General features: G+C 55.0%; 3 non-coding genes across 3 annotated transcripts; 2 read left to right on the top strand and 1 right to left on the bottom strand.

Moving 5' to 3' along the window:
* Positions 1 to 812: 812 nt before the first annotated feature.
* On the bottom strand, positions 813 to 2,628 carry LOC142565148 (small subunit ribosomal RNA). The gene has a single exon (XR_012824831.1). It is a non-coding gene; the product is annotated as a small subunit ribosomal RNA (ribosomal RNA).
* A 5,129-nt stretch (positions 2,629 to 7,757) lies between these two features.
* Positions 7,758 to 7,949, top strand: LOC142565212 (U2 spliceosomal RNA). The gene has a single exon (XR_012824874.1). It is a non-coding gene; the product is annotated as a U2 spliceosomal RNA (small nuclear RNA).
* A 506-nt stretch (positions 7,950 to 8,455) lies between these two features.
* LOC142565046 (U2 spliceosomal RNA) lies at positions 8,456 to 8,647 on the top strand. Its single transcript, XR_012824768.1, has one exon. It is a non-coding gene; the product is annotated as a U2 spliceosomal RNA (small nuclear RNA).
* The last annotated feature ends 2,781 nt before the right edge of the window (positions 8,648 to 11,428 follow it).

Here is an 11,428-nt window from a genome sequence, read left to right as displayed (position 1 = left end):
AACGCTTCCGACGTAGCAAAGCCGCGTTTCCTTCGGTACTTCGCAGCAACGCCGCCTTTCCCTCGGCGGCGGGCAAATAGCCTGCAGACGTCGTCGCATTGAACCGCGATCTCGGACACCTCGCGCGTCACGAGCAGGAGCCGACCGGCAGCCGCCGGCCCTGTCGGGCTCGGCAGCATTTGCCGCGGAGGACGGGAGAGCGCTTTAGGCCACGGTTCCTTCCGTACTTGGCAGCCGCACCCTCATACCGCCACTTCCATGACCGACCGAGCGCCACACCGTTCCTTTAGTACTTGGGCAGCAACAAAGTCGGGTCGTTACTCCATACTCGCCGCAGGAAGCGACCGGCAGCCGCCAGCCTTTTCAGACTCGGCAGCGTTTGCCGCGGAGGACGGGAGAGCGCTCGCACCACGGTTCCGTGTGTACTAAGCGGCAGCTGCTCTCGACCGTCAGTTCCTTGACCGACCGCACGCTTCGCCGTTCCCCTCGTACTGGGCAAAGCAGCAGGTCGGGTCGTCTTACTCCCCTTCCGCGCAAGAGCGCCGAGGCGGACAGAAAGCCCACCCATTGTGCGTTACGCCGTTTCTACCCGCGGGCGCGGCCAAGCCAACCGTCCAAGGTTGCAGCCTGCGTCCACTGGGCGCAACAAATTTCGCACGGGGCGCCCCTCAAAATTCAGGCAGTCCCCGGCATGTTCGGGTATAGCCGTCCCCGCGTCCAAGCGGGGCCAGCGGCGGAAAGCGTCGGGCGCAGCGAGCTGCTTCACCCACACGGGGTTGAAACAATGGCGCTCGTCACCCTTCACAATCCGGTAATGATCCTTCCGCAGGTTCACCTACGGAAACCTTGTTACGACTTTTACTTCCTCTAAATGATCAAGTTTGGTCATCTTTCCAACAGACCGGCGCAACCGAAAGGCCGCGCCGGACATCGGTCCGAAGACCTCACTAAATCATTCAATCGGTAGTAGCGACGGGCGGTGTGTACAAAGGGCAGGGACGTAATCAACGCGAGCTTATGACTCGCGCTTACTGGGAATTCCTCGTTCAAGGGGAACAATTGCAAGCCCCTATCCCAATCACGAAAGAAGTTCCACGGGTTACCCAGTCTTTTCAGACAGGGATAAAGACACGCTGCTTCCTTCAGTGTAGCGCGCGTGCGGCCCCGGACATCTAAGGGCATCACAGACCTGTTATTGCTCTGTTTCGTGCGGCTAGGAGCCGCTTGTCCCTCTAAGAAGGTTGTAAGGTGCTGGGAACCCCGCACCTATTTAATAGGCTAGAGTCTCGTTCGTTATCGGAATTAACCAGACAAATCGCTCCACCAACTAAGAACGGCCATGCACCACCATCCACCGAATCAAGAAAGAGCTCTCAATCTGTCAATCCTCCCAGTGTCCGGGCCGGGTAAGTTTTCCCGTGTTGAGTCAAATTAAGCCGCAGGCTCCACTCCTGGTGGTGCCCTTCCGTCAATTCCTTTAAGTTTCAGCTTTGCAACCATACTTCCCCCGGAACCCAAACACTTTGGTTTCCCGGAAGCTGCCCGCCGAGTCATTTGAGTAACTCAGGCGGATCGCTGGTTGGCATCGTTTATGGTCAGAACTAGGGCGGTATCTGATCGCCTTCGAACCTCTGACTTTCGTTCTTGATCAAAGAAAACATTCTTGGCAAATGCTTTCGCAGTAGTTCGTCTTGCGACGGTCCAAGAATTTCACCTCTAGCGCCGCAATACGAATGCCCCCGTCTGTCCCTCTTAATCATTACCTCGTATTCCAAAAACCAACAGAACAGAAACGAGGTCTTGTTCTATTATTCCATGCAAGTTTATTCAGGCGACTCGCCTGCGTTGAGCACTCTAATTTTTTCAAAGTAAAAGCACCGGCCTTCTCGAGGCACACAATGAAGTGCACCAAGAAAGGACCGGCATGATGTTCAGTCCGAGCCGTCGCATCGGGTAGATGCACTACTCGTCTGGAACTGAGATCCAACTACGAGCTTTTTAACCGCAGCAGCTTTAGTATACGCTATTGGAGCTGGAATTACCGCGGCTGCTGGCACCAGACTTGCCCTCCAATTGATCCTCGTTAAAGGATTTAGAGTGTACTCATTTCAATTACGGGGCCTCAAAAGAGTCCCGTATTGTTATTTTTCGTCACTACCTCCCCGTGCCGGGAGTGGGTAATTTGCGCGCCTGCTGCCTTCCTTGGATGTGGTAGCCGTTTCTCAGGCTCCCTCTCCGGAATCGAACCCTGATTCTCCGTTACCCGTAACAACCATGGTAAGCAAGTAACCTACCATCGAAAGTTGATAAGGCAGACACTTGAAAGAAACGTCGCCGGCTCGTGGCCATGCGATCAGCACAAAGTTATCCAGAGTCACCACACAATACGGGCCGAAACCCGATCGATCTTGGTCTAATAAAAGCACCCGTCGCCCAAAGGGCTTCAGGCTCACTGCATGTATTAGCTCTAGAATTAACCACAGTTATCCAAGTAGGAAGAAACGATCTAAGGAACCATAACTGATTTAATGAGCCATTCGCGGTTTCGCCTTATTTCGGCATGTACTTAGACATGCATGGCTTAATCTTTGAGACAAGCATATGATTACTGGCAGGATCAACCAGGTAATCGTTCAACTGCGCGTCCAGCCTTTCAAGCAGGCCGGACGCCGTTTTTGCGATGCCGAGGCCACCTTCAGGCGCCCCAACACGCTTCGTTCTCGCAAAGTGTAGCACTTTGCAGTCCGAGACGACGGCGTTCGAGCTCGCTACGGCGCCCTCCCCGCAGGGCCGGGTATCGCCACGCGGCAAGAAGCACGCAACATTCTCGATAGACTGGTTGTGTCAACTCGATCGCGGCTTGCGGTTTCTCTTGAGCCCGCAGCACTGGTGGACCGACCGACACTTGCAACGTAGCCGAGACGGCAAAGCCGCCAGGCGACGGGTCACGCCCGCGCCTTCGGCGCTTTCGTATTTGACTCGTCCGAGGACGATGGGGAACACACCTCGATATCGTGGAAAAAGCGTCGTCCGACAACCAGCCCCTAACGCATCAAGCGGATGAGGCTGCAGACGTCAGCTGTGGGATCCACGGGAGCGATACCGGGGACACGCTTGACGGGCACGAAGCCCGCCGCACATCAAACACCCAGGTCGCTTTGGGGGCGACTGCTCTCTGGGACCCCCATATAATAGCAGCGATAAGTACCCAAACCTCCATGGGGCCGTACTCGTGGCACTTTCGACGAGCGTTTGGCGGAAATCGTGCCGCCTCGTAACGCCGCGAGCAAGATTGAAAGCTTACGTCGGCGGCACCATGCCGAAGTCGTGAAACTGCAGCGCGTCCATCGAATGCGCGAACGGCAATTTCTCGCGAATGGCCAGTGCCGTTTCCTGAACGATCGCCTTTCGGTCCCCCTACGGGGCGGCCCCCGGCCGATCGATTCGAGGAAAGCTAGCCCGGCCCCTTCGCCATTTCCGAGCACGAGTGCGACCAGCGCGGGCGGCGTGCTCGACGCCCCGGCTGACATCGTTTGGGACTGTGTCTCTTCGAGCGCTCGCGCCAACGTCGCGGGGCCGACGACGACGCCCGGCCGGTTCTCCCGGTTCCCGGCGTGTTATAGTGCAGCCCTCTGCACGGCGGCGCCGACTGAGTAGTGGCCGTGCAGCGGCTTGTACGCCAAAGTTGCGTGAAAGGCGTCGAGCTCCCGCCGGCCCGGCTCACGTGGTTTCGGACTTCTGTCGCTTCGAGCGCTCGCGTAGCCGTGCCTGGGCACGATTCTCGACTCCGCAGCAGTGCGCGGAAACAACTACGAAGACGCGCAAGCCGAAAATCGCACTGCGGTACAATGTCAGCCGGGACCGTATGGCCCCTTATAGTAGCAGCGATAAGTGGCCAGACCTCCATGGGGCCGTACTCGTGCGACGAGGCGGCGTACTGTGCCGAGCCGAGCGCCAATATTTCGCTTTGGCGCGGCTGATACGAGCTCTCGCGATCGCCGCGGTACCGCCGCTCACCGATTCAAGGCACGCTAGCGCGGTCCGCTTCGCCATTTCCGAGCACGAGTGCGACCAGCGCGGGCGGCGTGCTCGACGCCCCGGCTGACGTCGTTTCGGACTTTGTCTCTTCGAGCGCTCGAAGCCATGCCGGGGCCGACGCCGACGTCTGCGTGGTGTTTACACGATTCCCGGTGCGACACAATGCAGCTGCGAGCAGGATGCCAGCGATTCCGTCGCGGCCGTGCGGCGGTGTACACGCAGAAGTGTCGCGAAGGGTATCGAGCTCCCGCCGCCCCGGCTGACGTCGTTTCGGACTTTGTCTCTTCGAGCGCTCGCGCCAACGTCGCGGGGCCGACGACGACGCCCGCCAGGTTCTCCCCCAGTTCCCGGCGAGCTATAGTGCAGCCCTCTGCACGGTGACGCCGACTAAGTAGTGGCCGTGCGGCGGCTTGTACGCCAAAGTTTCGTGAAAGGCGTCGAGCTCCCGCCGCCACGGCTGACGTCGTTTCGGACTTCTGTCGCTTCGAGCGCTCGCGTAGCCGTGCCTGGGCACGATTCTCGACTCCGCAGCAGTGCGCGGAAGCAGCTACGAAGACGCGCAAGCCCAAAATCGCACTGCGGTACAACGTCAGCCGGGACCGTATGGCCCCTCATAATAGCAGCGATAAGTTGCCAGACCTCCATGGGGCCGTACTCGTGCGACGAGGCGCCGTACTGCGCCGAGCCGAGCGCCAATATTTCGCTTTGGCGCGGCTGATACGAGCTCTCGCGATCGCCGCGGTACCGCCGCTCACCGTTTCAAGGCACGCTAGCGCGGTCCCCTTCGCCATTTCCGAGCACGAGTGCGACCAGCGCGGGCGGCGTGCTCGACGCCCCGGCTGACGTCGTTTCGGACTTTGTCTCTTGGAGCGCTCGAAGCCATGTCGGGGCTGACGCCGACGTCTGCGTGGTGTTTCCACGATTCCCGGCGCGACACAATGCAGCTGCGAGCGGGATGCCAGCGATTCCGTCGTGGCCGTGCGGCGGTGTACACGCAGAAGTTTCGTGAAGGGTATCGAGCTCCCGCCGCCCCGGCTGACGTCGTTTCGGACTTCGGTCGCTTCGAGCGCTCGCGTAGCCGTGCCTGGGCACGATTCTCGACTCCGCAGCAGTGCGCGGAAACAGCTACGAAGACGCGCAAGCCGAAAATCGCACTGCGGTACAACGTCAGCCGGGACCGTATGGCCCCTTATAATAGCAGCGATAAGTTGCCAGACCTCCATGGGGCCGTACTCGTGCGACGAGGCGGCGTACTGCGCCGAGCCGAGCGCCAATATTTCGCTTTGGCGCGGCTGATACGAGCTCTCGCGATCGCCGCGGTACCGCCGCCCACCAATTCAAGGCACGCTAGCGCGGTCCCCTTCGCCATTTCCGAGCACGAGTGCGACCAGCGCGGGCGGCGTGCTCGACGCCCCGGCTGACGTCGTTTCGGACTTTGTCTCTTGGAGCGCTCGAAGCCATGTCGGGGCTGACGCCGACGTCTGCGTGGTGTTTCCACGATTCCCAGCGCGACACAATGCAGCTGCGAGCGGGATGCCAGCGATTCCGTCGTGGCCGTGCGGCGGTGTACACGCAGAAGTTTCGTGACGGGTATCGAGCTCCCGCCGCCCCGGCTGACGTCGTTTCGGACTTTGTCTCTTCGAGAGCGCGCGCCAACGTCGCGGCGCCGACGACTACGCCGGCCCGGTTCTCCCCTTATAATAGCAGCGATAAGTGGCCAGACCTCCATGGGGCCGTACTCGTGCGACGAGGCGGCGTACTGCGCCGAGCCGAGCGCCAATATTTCGCTTTGGCGCGGCTGATACGAGCTCTCGCGATCGCCGCGGTACCGCCGCTCACCGATTCAAGGCACGCTAGCGCGGTCCCCTTCGCCATTTCCGAGCACGAGTGCGACCAGCGCGGGCGGCGTGCTCGACGCCCCGGCTGACGTCGTTTCGGACTTAGTCTCTTGGAGCGCTCGAAGCCATGTCGGGGCCGACGCCGACGTCTGCGTGGTGTTTCCACGATCCCCGGCGCGACACAATGCAGCTGCGAGCAGGATGCCAGCGATTCCGTCGTGGCCGTTCGGCGGTGTACACGCAGAAGTTTCGTGAAGGGTATCGAGCTCCCGCCGCCCCGGCTGACGTCGTTTCGGACTTTGTCTCTTCGAGCGCTCGCAGCGATGTCGAGGCGATCGCCGACGTCTGCACGGTTCCCGGTGTGCTACAATGCAGCAGTGTGCCAAGCGACACCTCTTGGTTGCCAAGGCAAGCACGGCGATTTCCTGAAGCGAGCGCATTCCGGCCAGGCAGCAGCGGGCTTTGCGCTTTCGGGAGTGCTCTTGCTGTAAAATTTGAACGTGTGCAGCTGCACGAAGCGAGTGTATTTATTTTCTCTCTCTCTCTCTCTCTGCCTTTGAGGCGACTGTAATTTTAATTTAAATGCAATCGGAGGCGGGAGCAACCTGATGAGAGTAGGTTGACTTCGGCGCGCCTTGTAGTTTATAAATTGCTTTCAAGCTTTGACGACATACGCCTTCGCGCCATCTGCTTTCCCGGTCTCTTTGGCACTTGATTGTGTGTGCTGCATGCTCTGCATTCTAAGGAAACACGCCTGTTTGTCTCCCTCTCTCACGTTCTTCTTTTTTTAGCTGCTCCTTTAGAAGCTGCTATGCTCTTTACTCGCTGTAAAATAGAATGCTGCCACAAGCCAACAACCTTTGCGTGTTTTTTTTTTTCTCTCTTCCCAAGACGTTTCTGCCATTACTCACTGGCTCTAGTTCGCTCGCGCCATCTACCGTTCTTTCTGTATGGCGAAGTCCGTAGGTTTTCCTAGTTCCGTACACAGATGGCGCCAATGCGTTTTCGCGCCAGTTTCGAACGACCTGGCTGTACTCACGTTTCTCACTTAAATGGTTCAAATGGGGATTGCGAAAGGGGTGGTGCTTTCTTCTTGTGTAAGGCTGAGCTTCAAAGCTGCGTTTAAGCTATGCTAGCATGTGTGTGTGTGTGTGTATATATATATATATATATATATATATATATATATATATATGTATGTGTGTATATATACATATACAAACACACGCGCGCGGGATAGTGGTAAAGATTATGAGGTAGCACTTTTTTTAACATACAATACCTGTGCTTCACATGGCGATTCTTCTCCCCCCTCTGTTTCCGGTTGGAAGGAGTGCGCAGTCTTTTCTATATTTATTTTTTTTTTTCATTCACTTCTATGTTGCTCGTCTTCGTACATGGGGCACGCTACCTAATTCTGCCGGTCGATTCTACACGTTGCGATCCGTCCCGGCCTGTGCCGTATCAAAATTTTCAGTGGGCCTTGCGGTAAATAAAAAGAAATGAAGGAAATGCGCGTGCTATATTACACTTGCGCACGGGCTTGAAACGAAGGCCTCAAAGAAAGTCACCTCGAGCGGCCGCATTCAGACGGAAGTAAGCATTCCCCTTGCGCGTGTTTTCCGCTCGCCTGCTCCGTTTTCTACGAGGTTGCCGTCGTTGGTTTGGCCTTACAAACAAGCTTGCACTCGGGTCTCGTTTCTACGCGACAGCGTTTCGTTAACAGCGAAAGACTGAGGCGTCGCGAGTTTATTCCTCAGATAGAGAGCATAGAGTCTCTAGACAGGCTGAAATTTAGAAAATTGCCCACGCTGTTGCTGAGGTTACCAATGTCGGCAGGGCGCCCACAAGGCAGTAGTACAATGGAGTGAAGTGAAGGACATCGCTTCTCGGCCTTTTGGCTAAGATCAAAGTGTAGTATCTGTTCTTATCAGCTTAATATCTGATACGGGTTCTATGTGGACCCACGATATTAAACCTATTTTTGGAAGTTGGCGGAGTGCTTGAAGCCTGCTTCACCTCCGCCGCAGGTCGGCCCGGTATTGCACTACCTCCGGGATCGGCCCCCGCTCACTTCGGTGAGACTTCATTCAATCAAAATGAAGAACACAAGCTCGAAGCGAGCACTGAATTCACACGCACCATTCCTATACCATACGCAACGACGCCGGTTCGCGGACCACGAGAGTAATTAAACGGCCACTCCACCTGTGTGTAGCGTCGCACTTCATGCCGCGCAAATGGGACGCGTGACGGTGGACGCGGTGGTCGTCGGCTGCCTTGGCACCTGGGATCAGGGGAACGATCGCGTGATGCGCAGGCTGTGCAGTAGGTCATACCTACGGACACTCAAACGCCTGTGCATCAGCGATACTATCAGCGCCTCTACAAAGATTTTTAGAGCCCATGTCGGCACCTCTTAGATGATCTTATGTTTTTAGAGAAGCGATTTTTGCTGTTTTACACCTTTACAGTTTTAGCCTTTTATTACTAACACCACTAACTAGTTTTTTTAGTCATTTGTTTGCCGGTTTTAGACTACACACCTTTTATCCGTTTTTTCCTTGGTTTCGTAACAAATATTTATGATGTGATGTGTAACTAGCATAATAAAAAACTCTGTTCTTATCAGCTTAATATCTGATACGGGTTCTATGTGGACCCACGATATTAAACCTATTTTTGGAAGTTGGCGGAGTGCTTGAAGCCTGCTTCACCTCCGCCGCAGGTCGGCCCGGTATTGCACTACCTCCGGGATCGGCCCCCGCTCACTTCGGTGAGACTTCATTCAATCAAAATGAAGAACACAAGCTCGAAGCGAGCACTGACTTCACACGCACCATTCCTATACCATACGCAACGACGCCGGTTCGCGGACCACGAGAGTAATTAAACGGCCACTCCACCTGTGTGTAGCGTCGCACTTCTTGCCGCGCAAATGGGACAGCCGCACCAGCAAATTTCTTATTACGGCCTTCGAGAAAAATAAATGACAGCAAAAGAAAGAACCAGGAGGGAGAATCGGCAAATTATATGTCTAAGAAATAGGATTGTTATTTATCCGATGTTTCTGTCTGCTGTAATGAGCCACTATAGGACGGGGAGGGGGGGGGGTGTATGATTAGCCGTGGGTTCGGCAACCAATGTGAATCCCGCTCAAAGCCAACACTGGATTTTTGTGTTCACTATTGCTTGGATCCGTAAACCACAGCGCCAACGCAAGCTCGCCCTGCCAAAATCCGCTGCCCTAGTGGAAGAAAGATTCCCTATGAAAGAAAAATAGAGTGCCCGCTTTCTGGCAACTACTGTGCAGCCGTTGTGTGCACATTTTCGCAGCAGTGGGAGCGAACGCCTCGAAAACAAGCTTGTCGTGTGGCCAAGCCTTGCGAAATATATTCAAGGGTTCAAAGGTGCTCCAGCTTTCCAACCTGTATGTTATGAAGACCTGTTGCTACCTTTTCATCCTCCTCCTCCTGGTTACGCCCAGTGCAGGGCAAAGGCCTCTCCCATAAGTATCCAAGTACCCCGGTCACGTGCTAATTGTCGCCATGTAGTCCCTGCACATTTCCTAATCTAATCTGCCCTCCCAACTTTCTGCCACCCCCTGCTACGCTTCCCTTCTCTTGGAATTGAGTCCGTAACCCTCAATGACCATCTTCCCCCCCCCCCCATTGCATGCCCATTTCTTTTTTTCATGGTTTAAACTAAGGTGTCATTAACTCGCGTTTGTTCGCTCGCCCCTCAATCTGCTCTATTCCTATCTCTCGTGACGCTACACCCATCGTCCTTCTTGCCAAAGCTCGTTGCGTCGCCCTCAGTTACCCTTCGGTAACCCTTAAAGCTTTCCGTTGGGGCACTCGTGGCATCTTTCTCGTTTAAATAAGGCTACTTTTCTTTTCCGCTTTTTTTTTTTGGGGGGGGGGGAACTCTATGTGCTAGGCGCGATTTTGCCTGTTGGTTCGGCTTAACGCAGAACACTCCCGCATTGCAGTGAAGCCGCGTTGAAGGGGCAAAGAGTAGCGCAGTGAAGCGCATGCACGGGCGAAAAACGCAAATATTAGTCAAAAATACAACCTTGTCGCCAAATACGAACTTCCATTATCGGAAATTCGAGTTCAGTTTGTGCATTGCGTTCGCCTAGAGAACATAAATGCCACAGCAGCCAAGTCAAAGCTTAGGATCGCGTATCATCTTTTTTTTCTTGCCTTTTACTCCTTGGCCTGCGTGACATGCACACGAAAGTTATGATATAGTGAAAACACGAAATAATGCAGATCAGATCTATTTTGTGCGTTTTGTTCTTTGTGGACTACAGCGGTGTGCGTTATGAGAAAGTTTCAGTGCCCTTCTACTGTGACCTGCGAAGCTACATTTAAAACCACATTGGTTTGCGCGGTTATTGCTACAAACTGCGTGTGGGTGCGTTCGTTTTTTTTTTTCTTTCGCTACGCAGCGATGGGTTATCGCAACCGCGATCGGTTCTGCTGCTACGCTAGACGCGTTCTTGCCAACGGTTGGCTCTATACGCGACGCGTGTCGCGTGGTCGGCACATTCAAGCAGTCAATTGCAAACCGTTCCAAGAAGAAGGATGCACTCCACTTGACACCGGGAGCGCTAGTTGGACGATTGTACGTTTTGACCCTCGAGGAAGCGCCACCAACCCGCCTTTTCTATAATACGATAAGATTCAGAGCGACCGCGACCACTTGCCTTTGTCATTGCCTCGGGCACAGTTTTTTTTTTTTTTGTAAGCTCAGATACTCAGACGCGCCCGTGTTCACGCGCACTTGCTCTCTCCGATAAGCAGGGAAGCTCGGTTGGGGTGGTGTGGGCCCTTGCGCATGCGCTGCTGAGCTCGTCGCTTCGGCGGCCAGTCGAGGCTGGCGCGTTGCGTTCGCCTAGAGAACATAAATGCCACAGCAGCCAAGTCAAAGCTTAGGATCGCGTATCATTTTTTTTCTTGCCTTTTACTCCTGGCCTGCGTGGCATGCACACGAAAGTTATGATATAGTGAAAACACGAAATAATGCAGTGCGGCTGTATCAGATCTGTTTTGTGCGCTTTGTTCTTTGTGGACTACAGCAGTGTGCGTTATGAGAAAGTTTCAGTGCCCTTCTACTGTGACCTGCGAAGCTACATTTAAAACCACATTGGTTTGTGCGGTTATTGCTACAAACTGCGTGTGGGTGCGTTCGTTTTTTTTTTCTTTCGCTACGCAGCGATGGGTTATCGCAACCGCGATCGGTTCTGCTGCTACGCTAGACGCGTTCTTGCCAACGGTTGGCTCTATACGCGACCCGTGACGCGTGGTCGGCACATTCAAGCGGTCAATTGCAAACCGTTACAAGAAGAAGGATGCACTCCACTTGACGCCGGGAGCGCTAGTTCGACGATTGTACGTTTTGACCCTCGAGGAAGCGCCGCCAACCCGCCTTTTCTATAATACGATAAGATTCAGAGCGACCGCGACCACTTGTCTTTGTCACTGCCTCGGGCACAGTTCTTTTTTTTTTTAAACTCAGATACTCAGGCGCGCCCGTGTTCACGCGCA

This window comes from Dermacentor variabilis, chromosome 11, assembly GCF_050947875.1.
Source record: "Dermacentor variabilis isolate Ectoservices chromosome 11, ASM5094787v1, whole genome shotgun sequence".
Taxonomy (NCBI): domain Eukaryota; kingdom Metazoa; phylum Arthropoda; class Arachnida; order Ixodida; family Ixodidae; genus Dermacentor; species Dermacentor variabilis.
Note: the sequence above shows the minus strand (reverse complement) of the source record. Positions and strands in the feature narration are given on the sequence as shown.